We start from the raw sequence: 14,834 nt of genomic DNA on the forward strand, positions 1-14,834 counted from the left end.
GAGGGAGGTGGGGTGAGAAGAGTCAGATGGAAAATCAGGTGATCACAGCAAGCAGGTCTCTTTCAAACAGTGTGGATTTTTTTTTCTCTCATACACAAAGACGTTTTTTACGGTCAGTGCAACTCTCTGATCTGTTTGCAGTGGCAATATTTTCTTGTCATACAAAGTGATGTGTTGTGCACATTTGTATGCAAACCGAAGTGAGGTGGGAAAAAAATAGTGCTTCTCAAATAATTATAATTGAATTTCAGGATAATTGGCAAGATTGTCCAAAGTGTAGCCACCCTTACTTTTTATCAGTGAGAGAATGTTAGGCGTGTGTGTGTGTATTTATCATTTAAAAATTTAATAGCATAGGAGAAGATTTATAACTAGATACCATACCTATGTGCATTCTGTTGTACTGTGGTATAAAGTCTTTAGTACAAGCAAATTTTGTTTAAAAAGTGTGAGTTGATTTAAAAGAAAAGAAACTATCAAGGAACTGTCAGAATGAAGTAATGAGATAGAGCAACAATTATTTGAAGTTTGAGAAGTCCTGGGAACCAGGACTAGGATACTAGACCTAAGCAAATGATTTAGCAAAGTTTTTCTTTGTCTAATGGATGGAAATGTGAGAAAAATAGCCTTTGCTCAACATACTAAGCATAAATACTTGAGAAGAGGGGGGTTAACCAGCATCTTCACTCTTTGGGTGAGCTGAGTTTTCCCATAGTGGATCCATGGGGCAGAGATTGAGAGTAAGGAGACTGGATGGATTAGCCAAATTCATGTTGGATTTTTTGTCCAGCAAAAGTGGAAGATGGACACTGCCTTCACATGATGCTAGCTTCCTCAGAAAACCTGCACTGGCTCTGGACACAAGAACTCTTCAATCTATTCTAGCAGCCCTTGACCCCAGCAGGAAGACAAAGTCGGGCCAGTCTTAGCAAATGTGGATCTCTGCCTAGTTCGGTAAGTCGAGAGGGAACCATGTGCACTGCTGGTCACATGAACATTCCAACAGTTGCCTGTCTTGTGGGAATGCCCCAGAGCAGTGAATTTAGCATGGTGGTATTTTGAGATGATAAAGACATAGGTCTTCCGTGTCAGTTACAGCTGTTTGTTTTGACCACATCAGTAGGTGCTTATATTAATAACTGCTCTTAGCCTATTTCTCTTGATCAGTTTACTCTAGTTGAAAAGAGACTTGGGTAGAAGAATTTCCTTTCTAAAAAATGTATTAAAGTATAGTTGATTTACAGTGTTGTGTTAATTTCAGCTGTACAGCAAAGTGATTCATTTTATACACACATACATGTGCGTGTGTGCCTCTCAGGTGGCTCGGTGGTAAAGAATCTGGCTGCCAGTGCAGGAAACTCGGGTTTGACCCCTGGGTCAGGAAGATCCCCTTGGAAATGGAGGAGAAAGATATGGCACCCTACTCCAGTATTCTTGCCTAGAAAATTCCATGGACAGAGGAGCCTGGCAGACTATAGTGAGTCTATGGGATCGCAAAAGAGTCAGACACAGTTCAGTTCAGTCACGTCCAACTCTTTGCAACCCCATGGGAGGTTGGCCAGGCCTCCCTGTCCATCACCAACTCCCAGAGTCTACCCAAACCCATGTCCATTGTGTCGGTGATGCCATCTAACCATCTCATCCTCTGTCATCCCCTTCTCCTCCTGCCCTCAATCTTTCCCAGCATCAGGGTCTTTTCAAATGAGTCAGCAGTCTGCATCAGGTGGCCAAAGTATTGGAGTTTCAGCTTCAACGTCAGACCCTCCAGTGAACACCCAGGACTGATCTCCTTTAGGATGGACTGGTTGGATCTCCTTGCAGTCCAAGGGACTCTCAAGAGTCTTCTCCTAAACAGCAAACATACATATATGTGTGTAGATGTGTGTGTGTATATATATACATATATATATCTCTTCTTTTTCATATTCTTTCCCATTATGGTTTATCGCAGGATATTGACGGTAGTTCCCTGTGCTATACGGTATGAGCTGTCGTTTATCCGTTCTCTATATAATAGTTTGCATCTGCTAATTCCAAACTCCCAGTTCATCCTTCCCCAATCCGTCTCCTCCTTGGCAACCACAGGTCTGTCCTCTTGGTCTGTGAGTCTGTTTCTGTCTGTGGATAAGTTCATTGTATCATATTGTCGATTCCACATATAAGTGATACCATGTGGTTTTTGTCTTTCTCTTTCTGACTTGCTTCACTTGGTATGATAATCTCTAGGTTATACATGTTGCTGCAGATGGCATTCTTTTGTTCTTTTTAAGGCTGAGTAGTTTTCCATTGTGTATTGCGCCACACCATCTTTATGCATTCATCTGTCCATGGAGTTTTACGTTGCTTTCATGTCTGAGCTATTGTAAATAGTGCTTCTCTCAACATAGGCGTGCATGTATCTTTTTGAATTACAGTTTTGTCTGGTTGAAGTAGAGTGAAGTCGCTCAGTCGTGTCTGACTCTTTGCGACCCCAGGGACTGTTGCCTACCAGGCTCCTCCATCCATGGGATTTTCCAGGCAAGAGTACTGGAGTGGGTTGCTACTACCTTCTCCAGATCTTCTGGATCCAGGGGTTGAACCCGGGTCTCCCACATTGTAGGCAGGCACTTTACCGTCTGAGCCACCAGGTAAGCTTTGTCTGGTTATATGCCCAGCAATGGGATTGCTAGATCATGTGGCAGCTCTATTTTTAGTTTTATGAGGAACCTCCATACAGTTTTTTTCTGTAGTGGCTGTACCAGTTTCCTTCTTGGGTGAGAGAATTTCAGAATATATAGGCACTTTTTTATTATCTATCTCCACTGTCCAGTATGGTAACCACTAGCCACTGGGGCTGTTAAAATCTAACTTTGTTAAAATTTAACTTAGTAACATTGTACAGGAGGTGGTGATCAAAACCATCCAGAAGAAAAAGAAATGCAAAAAGGCAAAATGGTTGTCAGAGGAGGCTTTACAAATGAGAAAAGAGAAGCAAAAGGCAAAGGAGAAAAGGAAAGATATCCCCATCTGAATGCAGAGTTCCGGAGAATAGCAAGGAGATAAGAAAGCCTTTTTAAGTGAACAATGCGAAGAAATAGAAGAAAACAACAGAATGGGAAAGACTAGAGATCTTTTCAAGAATGTTAGAGATACCAAGGGAACATTTCATACAAAAATAGGCTCAATAAAGGACAGAATTGGTATGGACCTAACAGAAGCAGAAAATATTAAGAAGAGGTGGCAGGAATACACAGAAGAACTATACAAAAAAGATATTAATGACCTGGATCACCATAATGGGGTGATCACTCACCTAGAGCCAGATATCCTGGAGTGCAAAGTCAAGTGGGCCTTAGGAAGCAGCACTATAAACAAAGCTAGTGGAGGTGATGGAACTCCAGCTGAACTATTTCAAATAACCTAAAAAATGATGCTGTGAAAGTGCTGCACTCAATATGCCAGCAAATTTGGAAAACTCAGCAGTGGTCACAGGACGGGAAAAGGTCAGTTTTCATTCCAATCCCAAAGAAAGGCAATGCCTAAAAATGTTCAAACTACCACACAGTTGCACTCATCTCACACGCTAGTAAGGTAATGCTCAAAATTCTCCAAGCCAGGCTTGGAGAATGTGAACTGTGGACTTCCAGATGTTCAAGCTGGTTTTAGAAAAGGCGGAGGAACCAGAGATCAAATTGCCAACATCCGCTGTATCATCAAAAAAGCAAGAGAATTCCACGAAAACAACTACTTCTGCTTCATTGACTACACTAAACCCTTTGACTGTGTGGATTACAACAAACTGCAGATAATTCTTTAAGAGAGGGGAATACCAGACCACTTTACCTGCCTCCTGAGAAACCTGTATGCAGGTCAAGAAGCAACAGTTAGAACTGGACATGGAACAAGAGACTGGTTCCAAATTGGGAAAGGAGTACATCAAGGCTGTATACTGTCACCCTGCTTATTTAACTTATATGTAGAGTACATCGTGTGAAATGCTGAGCTGGATGAAGCACAAGCTGGAATAAAGATTGCCCATAGAAATATCAATAACCTCAGATATGCAGATGACCCCACCTTATGGCAGAAAGCAAAGAGAAATTAAAGAGCCTCTTGATGAGGGTGAAAGAGGAGAGTGGAAAAAGCTGGCTTAAAACTCGACATTCAAAAAATGAAGATCATGGCATCAGGTCGTATAACTTCATGTCAAATATATGGGGAAACAATGGAAACAGTGACAGTTTATTTTCTGGGTCTCCAAAATCACTGTGGATGGTGACTGCAGCCAGGAAATTAAAAGATACTTGCTCCTTGGAAAAGCAGTGATAAACCTAGAGAGCATATTAAAAAGCAGAGACATCACTTTGCCAACAAAGGTCCTTATAGTCAAAGCTATGGTTTTTCCAGTAGTCATGTGTGGATGTGAGAGTTGGACCATAAAGAAGGCTGAGTGCTGGTGAATTAATGTCTTTGAACTGTGATACTGGAGAAGACTCTAGAAAGTCCCTTGGATAACAAGGATATCAAGCCAGTCAGTCCTAAAGAGAATCAACCCTGACTGTTCATTGGAAGGACTGATGCTGAAGGTCCAATAATTTGGCCACCTGATGTGAAGAGCTGACTCATTGGAAAATACTCTGATGCTGGGAAAGATTGAAGGCAGGAGGAGAAGGGGATGACAGAGGATGAGATGGTTGGCATCACCAACTCAGGACAGGAGTTTGAGCAAACCCCAGGAGATGGTAAAGGACAGAGAAGCTTGGTGTGCTGTAGTCCATGAGGTCGCAAAAAATTGAACATGACTGCATGACTGAACAACAGTTAAAATTAAATAACATTAAGATTCACTTTAAATGTAAGAGTTAAAGTTCAGCTTAAAATTCTCCTTTGTACTAGCCGCAGTCCAAACACTTAATAGCATCACGTGACTATTACTGTTGACTGTCAGATAACATAAGTATGGAGTATTCATTCAGGACAGAAAGTTCTTTGGACAGTGCTGTATGAGTGAGTCATTTCTGAAACGCTGGACTGAATCAGCCTGTTTTCAAGGAGGATCATCCCATCCTAGGAAATTTCATTTTGTTGGGGTGGAGTGGGGGCAGTTGGCAGTTAGGGATGTTTTCCAGTTTTCTGATTTCTGGCCGTTTCTTTGTATATTTGCATTACCCCAGGCTACACCTCTTGTCAACATGCCTACTCCATCTGAGGTTGATTGGCTTCTCCACATGAGTGTGTTGTCTGTTCTGTCCTTACTAATTGAAAGGAATTCTTGCCGTTTCTGGAGAGCCTTGACAGGCAGTGCATCTAAAAGGGAAAGGCACAGTTCAATCCATTCTGAAGACCTTCACTCTCCAATCATCTTCCCCTTAAGATGGTAAACAGTCTGTGGTCAGCATTTAATTTTTTTGGTAGAGGGTATGTTTAAAAGAATATGAAAAGAGATGATCTAGAGGCGGGAGGAAATTTGTTTTGAAATTCCCCTAGGTCAAGTCAGGGCAATGAGTTTTCTAAAAGCCAGAACTGGCCTTGGGAACCCTGGATGTTCTTGTCCACTGGGTCTTGTCCATGTAGCACAGACTCCCCGCTACCCTTCGAGGGATGCAGAAGAGATATCGATTGAGCCTCTGCTGAGAAAACAAGTATCGCCACTCGATTTGAGAAAATACAGCATGTCATACACTTAATAAAAATCAATAATGAGTCTTACTGCTGCTGCTTCTGCTAAGTCACGTCAGTCGTGTCCGACTCTGTGCGATCCCATGGACGGCAGCCCACCAGGCTCCCCCTTCCCTGGGATTCTCCAGGCAAGAACACTGGAGTGGGTTGACATTTTCTTCTCCAATGCATGAAAGTGAAAAGTGAAAATGAAGTCGCTCAGTCATGTCAGACCCTCAGCGACCCCGTGGACTGCAGCCTTCCAGGCTCCTCCATACATGGGATTTTCCAGGCAAGAGTACTGGAGTGGGGTGCCATTGCCTTCTCCACAGAAGTTACTGGCTGCTATTCAAATCTCAGTTCCTCTCATTGTAGGGGCTGGCAAAGTCCCCAGGTTTTGACATTTACAGGTCACAATAAGTACCAATCACCTGCTATTTGGGCAACCTGAAAAGATTCTCAATTGAGTTGTCTACTCTGATAATGACAGGGGAGAAAAGGGGGGAAGCCGCCAACACAGATACACAGGCTGGAGGCGCCTGTGCTCGGAGCTGCTCCTGAGGCTGGAGGCTGACTCTGTAGAGGAGGATGAGAAAACAGTGCTTCCGGTGGGTTTCTCAAAGCTGGGGTCCCCTGCCTGGCTCCCTTCACCCATATGAGTTGTCCACCTCACACTGGCTGGGATTGAAGTTTGTGATCCTCTTTTATGGAAACCTAGGAGAAGGCAATGGCACCCCACTCCAGTACTCTTGCCTGGAAAATCCCATGGACGGAAGAGCCTGGTAGGCTGCAGTCCATGGGATCGCTAAGAGTCGGACACGACTGAGCGACTTCACTTTCACTTTTCACTTTCATGCATTGGAGGAGGAAATGTCAACCCACTCCAGTGTTCTTGCCTGGAGAACCCCAGGGACGGGGGAGCCTGGTGGGCTGCCGTCCATGGGGTCGCACAGAGTCAGACACGACTGAAGCAACTTAGCAGCAGCAGTAGCAGCAGGCGTTGCTTAAAAATAGACAGATTTGAAGGCCAAGATGGAAGTAAAGGGAAGTCCTCAAGGAGCCCTGGAATTGAAGAGTTGTCTGTTGTGGTCAGAACTGAGGTGAACGTCACTTACCACGCACCATCCTTTCCTTGGGAAAAAAAAAAAATTTACAAACAGAGAAAAAGAATGGTAGAATGCAGGGCAGAGACGGGCTCAAGGGTGCAGGTAGATACGGAAGGACTGATGAGATAGTGTAACTGAGTATTGAACCGAGGGCAGTAATACAGTGAATTAGAGGCCCAGCCCTTGAATGTTGCCCGAAGTCATCAAGGGTCTGCGTTTTACCAAGCTGTCATTCACATGCTATATTAGTGGCAACTGTAGCGACTGCGTCCCCGTGGAAGGGGCAGTGGCTGTCCATCCCCTGTTACTGCCTCCCTGGTATTGATTTTGCATGGGTGGGCTGTCATTCATGGGGCCCTCCCTCTACCCTTTTTTTCCCTCTAGCCCCAGATTTTCGAGTCTTGTGTGAATTGTGCTAATCTACGACTGAAGTGACTTAGCAGCAGCAGCAGCAGCAGTGATAACGCAGCAGGAAATCTCATCGTGTTTGATTGGTGTCTGGGGGGAGAGAGGAGGATTAGGGAGAGAATCACCAAATATAAGGTGAAATTATTAAGGCCAGAAATAAGGGGACCTTTCAAAATCTATCAGGGACTTGAAGAGAACAGTTCTGCGTGGAGTTTTCACCGTTTAACTCAGTGGCACCCCTGGGGAAGAAGTGAGGGGAAGCTAAATATTTGGACCATTACTGTTTCCATGTTTTATTAACAGTTTCCAAAACATGCTTTCTCTTTTTTGCCGAAAAACTTTCCCAAAGCTCCACCCCAGTAGGTGGGGGTCTCAGTGAGATGTAGCTCATTTTGTCCCTCAGTGGTACTTTGGTGCTTTTCTGCTTCTTCATTCTCACCCGGGATTCAGTGTTGAAGCAGGCTTCTGCTGACTAACAGTGTTCATCCAGACATGACCTTGGAGTCTCAGATCCACTCCCCACTTCTCGTTTTCCCCAAACTTGGGCTGATGTCAAAGGGTGACATTCTTGAGAATCTTAAAATGTTAAAGTTTTTTTTTTTTTTTTAACGCAAATGATGCCTTGACTTTGATCTTTGACCAAAAAACCTGCAACTTCATTCTGTGCATATTTTCATTGTAATTCTGTTCTATTTTCTTTCATTCTATCTCCTTGATTTGGTGTAACATATTTAGCAAGCTGGGGAAGAGTAGAAGCAAAAGGAGAAAGGGGTGATGGAGGATAAGATGGGTAGATTGCGTCACTGACTCAGTGGACATGAATTTGAGCAACCTTCGGGAGATAGTGAAGGAAAGGGAAGCCTGGCGTGCTGCAGTCCATGAGGTTGCAAAGAGTCGGACATGACTTTGCGACTGAACAACAACAACAAAATTTAGCAAGTAGCTCTCATTTGAGATGTGATATAATAAAGTATATAGCAATAATTGTTATTATTACACTTTTAATAAAATATTGCATATTATATTAATGTAAGCTAATTGTTACAATTGTATACTTTAGTATTACTGTTGAAATAATAATTTTCTGTCACTGCAAATGTTGATTAATCTCTTACTATGAACCAGATGATGTGCTAAGCAGTTCTCATGGGTTATCTCATTTAACCCCTATGAAACCCTATTGGTGAGTTTTCTCATTTTACCCAGTTCAAAGTTGAGGAAACTGCTGCTTATAGAATTTAAGGAACCTGCCATAGGATGTGCAGTGAGATGGTGGCAGAGCTAGGCATTCTGCCTCCATCATCCTCAGTTGTCACCCCTGTAAACATTGCTCTGTGACTTGGTGTGGCAAGACAGGTGGCTCCAGGCCCAGGTGTCTGGCCTTCTTTCAAGCCTTCTGTTCTCGGAATGATGGAAAAGCCAATTCCAGCCTCCAGGAAGATATTTTCCAGTGAACTGATGATGGCTCCAAGCCCCATTAGTTGGCTGGCACGATGGGTTTCAAGGAGGCTGTTTAATGGATCGCAGGGCCAGTTCACTTCTGGGTCACCCCTTCCTCGCTGACCCCAAGTGATGCATTGATTGACGGGCATGGAGCTCCATCCAGCAGTGGGTGTGTTGTGTGGGCTGCAGTGTGGTAAATCCGATCTGTAGATTAGCAGGGTCTCTCCCCTGCTGCTGGCTGCCTCCTCTAAGTAATGTGTGCGCACCTGTGCAAGGAGCCATGTGATGATGAATTATGGCAGCACTGGGGCTGGATATGGGCAGAATCTGACCCAGTGTTGTCTTTGTTCTCACGGACAAGAATAAGGTAGAACCTTGCAACCTGTCTCCTGGAATCAAAAGTTGGCCTTTTCTAGTCTGCTCTGGGGTCCCTGAGTCAGCACACAGGGCTGGTTTGGGCAGGCACATACAGGAATATATGCTGGAAACAGCAAGGGAAAAGTGTCTGTAATTTGTCCTGTAACAAGTGCCTGGGGATTTACAGCAGTGTTGTCCTGAGATCCCCTGGGAGGTCCAAAGGCCCACCCTGTGGACCTTCCTGCAGGAGAACACTCCAGAGAGGCTGCGTATCCCCACAGTGGAGGGTTGCCTGGGACAGCCACAGTTCACAAACATCTCACTCCCAAAAGTTGCTGTTGGAATATAAATGATATGGTCATTTTATGTCTTTGTAGAGAATGAGGCAGCTGGAGTCCAGAGCCCAAGTGTGAATCTTAGCTTTTCCTATTCAGAGCTCTGTAGCCTTAAGACAGTTAGCTTTCTGAGCCCTGATTGCCTCTTCTCTGAATTGGGAGGAATCAAGGCCACTGTTTCTGAGGATTAAATGAGACAGTGATTGTGAAGGGCTTAGGAGGAGGTGCCTACATGATAAGTACTCTCTGCACATTGAATTTAGATGCTGTGTGTGTTGCTCTTGTACATTCTGAGGGCCAGCAATGTAAAAAGGACTTATTTTCTACATATCAGTGCAGTTTCTGGTTTGGACCTTCCTTTTTCTTTCCCTGCTGATAACACTTACCTGAAGTTTTGACCCTGCTCTGGTGAATAGCTGAGCTCCCTCTGTAGATGATTTTGCAGTTCCTCATTCAGTAGCCTCTTCGGTAAGGTGAACTCTTTATTATCCTTTGAGTCTCTGGAAGCTGAAGCCAAGTGTCTGCTTTCAAATCCTGGCTCCTGGACGCTGTTGTCACGTGACCTTGGGGGACTTTCTTCACCTCTCTGTTTCAGTTTACCATCTGCAAAACAGGAATAGAACCTACCCTGTGATTCAAATCAAATGTGTGAAAACTTGTAAGCCTCTGTGAACTGTATTCAGTAAGTAGTGAGCATTTGGTGAATAATATAGTGTTATTTTTCAGGGAAACACGAATAAAATTTTAAAAAAAGTTCATGATTTCATCATCTACAGATACTTGATCTTAAAATTTTAGTGAATTTCCTTTCATTTATATTTTCATATGTCATTTAATTTTTCTCTTTCCTCCTTTAATTTTTGTTTTATATTGGAATATAGTTGATTTATAATGTGTTAATTTCAGGTGCAAAGCAAAGTGATTCAGTTGCACACAGACATTATGTTGTTGTTTTATTTAGTCACTAAGTTATATCAGACTCTTTTGTGACCCCATGAACTGTAGCCCACCAGGCTCCTCTGTCCATAGGATTTCCCAGGTAAGAATACTGGAGTGGGTTACCATTTTCTTTTCTAGGAGATCTTATCAACCCAGGGTTTGAACCCATATTGCCTACATTGGCAGAAGGATTCTTTACTGCTTAGCCACTAGGGAAGCTATATATTTCTACTCTTTTTTCACTTTATTTTCCCATACAGATTATGGCAGAGTGTTGAGTGTTCTTCCCCATGCTGATTATCTATTTCATCTACATTACTGTGTCTATGTTAATCCCAACCTCCTAATTTATCCCTCCCTCTCACCCTTCTTGTTTGGTAAACCGTAAGTTTGTTTTCGAAGTCTGTGGCATATGTAATTAGGAAAAAAGAGTAATGTACATAGACATTTTGCTTTTTCTTATGTCACAGTTATTTCATCTGTTTTGTTGGTGTTAAGCTCATTTTTTTAGCATTATATTGCATCATAAGATGAAAGTTATTTTTATTCACCTATTAATATTTTACATAATTTTCTAACTTTATTTGCTGACAAGTAATTGTTCAGCAAATATTTTGAATGAAAAATGCAGAAATTTCCAGCCCACTTCTTTAGTTACTTTCTTTGGATAGATTCCTGCCTGCAGAAACACTAGACTAAAGAATCATTTTTATCATTTTGATCATTTTTAAGGTCCTTGATATATACTGTGAAGTTGAACTCTAGAAATGTATCAAATTTATATTCTCAGCCATGGAATATAACAGTGCCATTTTATCACACCTTCACCAGCCTTGAGTGTTTTCTCTTTTTTCCTTTTTCTCCCTCACTGGCCTTTGTAAGCAAACCTACTCTGTTATTTCTAGACCAGTACTGTTTAATAGAACTTTCTGGGATGATGGAAATATTCCGTATGAGCACTGTCCAGTGTGGTAGCCACTCATCTCATGGGGCCTGTTGAGCCCTTGAAATGTGGCTAGTGCAAGCAAGGAAGTAAAGTTTTACTTTGATTTGGATCAGTTTGAATTTAAGTAGCCACGTGTGACTGGTGCCTGTGGTATTGGCTAGTGCCGCTTTGAACTGTACCGTGAGCATAGAGGAGCCGTGTCACCTTGGAGCTCATTTCATGCTCTCTTTTGGTCCTCATGGTGGGGGGCTGGGGGCAGGGGGGTGTGGCAGGACACCTGCCAGTTGCTGATATTGGGGTAGCAGGGTTCTCTGCCGCCTGCATCACTCAGCAGCTTTCCTGGAAGGCCTCCCCAGCCTGGAGAGCTGAGCCATCAGAGCAGCTTTCAGCTGAGCAGTAGATTACTGTGTGCCAGACATTGCTGCCTCTGACGCCCTGTTATTTTTAGACCTCTTTCCCAGGTGATGTAGAAGCTCCAGAATGGTTGTCAGCCTGCTGGTTTGCCACGGGCTCATACTGGTTTGGAAAGAGGTAAGTTGCTTGTCTGCTTCCTGCTGCCCCTGCCACAGATGATACTTGTGAGAGCTCAGAATCCAGGGTTTCTGTTTCTCACTGCGCAAATGGTTAGTGTGTAACACCTTCTGTTCGTGTTTGTCCCGGTCACATGAGTAATGACATAGAGCGGTTCAGCGCAGACCTGCGCTCAGGACCTCTGTGACGCAGAGCTGCCCGGGCCCCCCGTGAAGTGTGACTCCGTCTGTTCAGCCCCGGCCACTGGGGCCTGAGTCGAATGAGGCCCAAGGCAGCAGCTGCCAAATGGCTCTTGGCAGATGTGGAGATGCCCTGTGGCCTCCTCCTGCCCACATCAGAAGAGAAATTAATGTCATGCCATGTCTTCTCCTTGTTTCATTCTTGGCAAGCCCTAGCTACAGAAAGTCTCATTTGTGAGTAGATGAACTCATTTTCAAAACCTTGAAAGAAACAAGCAGCAATAAGTGGTAAAAAAGAAAAAAAGGCTTAAAATCTGTTTTAAGTAGCTCTTGTCCACTGTTAGCTCTTAGGTTAGGACAAACGGTAGCTCATGTCCACTGTTCTTGTTAGTCTTGGTAGACTTGTTAGGACAGTGGTAGTTCTTGTCTACCATTCTGTTCAGATGAGTTCACTTCTGTTCTTCCTTGGGGTCTGTCTTTGCCTTTTACTTTTTTTTTTTTTTTTTTTGCCTTTTACTTTTTAATCATACATTTGAATTCCATTCACTGAAGAAAAGACCAGGAAATTACACATGTAACTGTTCTGTTTGAATTTCCTCACAGGCAAATTCTTTCCCATATAGCTGAGACTCTAAGAGACAGCCCTCTTAAACTGTACCTACGTGTTTACTGAGTGTCAGGCATGAGCTCCATGCTTCACATGGATTATTACATTTAATCCTTATAGCATCCTCCTAGGGACAGTGACATTTTTATTTCCAGTTGTAGATGAAGTGGTTTTAAGGATAGAGAGGGGAGGTGGCTTGCCTCATGTTACCCATGTAGCAGGTGATAAAGTTGGAATTGCAGTCCAAGCAGATGTACTCGAGGGTCTGTATTCTGCTAGTCTCCGTACTTAACACAGTTCGATGGTGAACAAATGTGCCAGGCACTGTGCTGGTGCACAGTAAGGATTCTTCTTTTATTACTATGTTTTAACTCTCACAGCAGCCTTATAGACTATGGGTACTACTCTTGCCCCCAGTGTGAAAGTGAAAGTGAAGTTGCTCAGTCATATCTGACTCTTTGCGACCCCGTAGACTGTAGCTTACCAGGCCCCTCTGTCCATAGGATTTTCCGGGAAATAGTACTGGAGTGGATTGCCATTTCCTTCTCCAGGGGATCTTCCCAACCCACAGCCCGAACCCAGGTCTCCCACCTTGTAGACAGACGCTTTACCGTCTGAGCCACCAGGGAAGTCCCCCAGTTTACAGATGTATAAACTGAGGCTCACAGACTTGAGGGAGGGGGGACCCAGGTCACATAGGAAGAAAAGTGGTGGAAACAGAATGGGCCAAAGATTGGCTGTTTCCACACCCCAAGTTCTTATCTACCAGGTTATAAGCCCACCCTGGTAAATGGAGGTTGCCAATGTGTCTTTTCTTACAGATTTAAAGGTTAATGGAGGTGGCCAATGTGTCTTTTCTTACAGATTGAAAACTGAGAAATGACATAGTTAAGTGCTTCTCAGTTAGGCTGGGTCTGTGGTGATCGGTGAGAGAGACATCAGTTCTGTTGCTCAGTCGTGTCCGACTCTGTGACCCCATGGACTGCAGCACGCCAGGCTTCCCTGTCCATCACCAACTCCTGGAGCTTGCTCAGACTCATGTCCATTGAGTCGGTGGTGCCATCCAACCATCTCCTCCTTTGTCTTCCCCTTCTCCTCCTGCCTTCAATCTTTCCCAGCATCAGGGTCTTTTCCAGTGAGTCAGCTCTTCACATCAGGTGGCCAAAGTATTGGAGCTTCAGCTTCAACATCAGTCCTTCCAGTGAACACCCAGGACTGATCTCCTTTAGGATGGACTGGTTGGATCTCCTTGCAGTCCAAGGGACTCTCAAGAGTCTTTTCCAACACCACAGTTCACTCAGTGCTTCTTAAACTAGTAACCATGGTGAAGGACCAGGTTTGAAAACATTTCCAATCCATCATGGTCCCACTGTACATAGAGAGTGATGGTGCTTGGCCCACACCTAATTCACTAGGGAGTTGGAAAGACCCAGGATTCAGAGACGCTGGACCATGGCTGTATGCTTACATGACATGTCAGCATTGTCAGCTTGCTATAAAGGTTTTTCATTGTTTATTCTCAATTTGTGTACTAATGTCATTGCAGACAGGTAAGAAAGAGGTCATGGATCAGTGCTGATCACGGGCCACACTTTGGGAATCATAATCACAGTGAGATTTCAGGCTCCCAATTTAGGAAATACTCATTCTAGCTCCGCCTCTACCTTGCTATGTGGCCCTGTGAAAGTCACTTAACCTCTCTGAGTTTAGTTCCTTCATCTTTCAGTGGATAGATTTGGAGCAGACAAATAAAAGATCTCTAGTAGTTCCAAGGGACTAAGATTCTATTTTGGATTTTGAGGGTCTTCTGCACTAGAGATGCCGGTGATCAGAAGTGTCAGAAAACAGACTTTTAGAATATACTGAAAATGGTTTAGAGTCAGGTGCCTGGCACAGGTGACTTGGGAGTATTGCCTTATAAAGGGCTCTTGTGATTTATAGCCTGTAGACGTCCTTTTGTTTGACAGATGAATTTCAGGGGCATGAGAGTAGGTTGAATTTACTGAAAATCAAAGCAAACCCAGCATGCCCAACTGAGCTGTGTGTGGTTAGTCTTTGAGTTTAATTACAGTGATGGTTAAAATAACAGGAAATATAATGAGGTTTGTAAAGTACAAATCCCTTGTTGGCTGTTAAGTGTGGTTTCTTTCAACATCAGTCAGGAAGCTGGAGCTGGCAGCCTGGGTTTCTGTATCAGTGGTATTTGAAAAAGTGGATCAGGGGCCTCTGTTTATATTGTAGCTTCAGCAAGATTCCCTTATTTTGTATTTTCTAAATCCCCACCATCATCAGTGGTGTGGTCCATTGACCAGCAGCCTCTACAACTCCTGGGAACCTATTAGAAAT

The sequence above is a fragment of the Budorcas taxicolor genome, chromosome 1 (assembly GCF_023091745.1).
Source record: "Budorcas taxicolor isolate Tak-1 chromosome 1, Takin1.1, whole genome shotgun sequence".
Taxonomy (NCBI): domain Eukaryota; kingdom Metazoa; phylum Chordata; class Mammalia; order Artiodactyla; family Bovidae; genus Budorcas; species Budorcas taxicolor.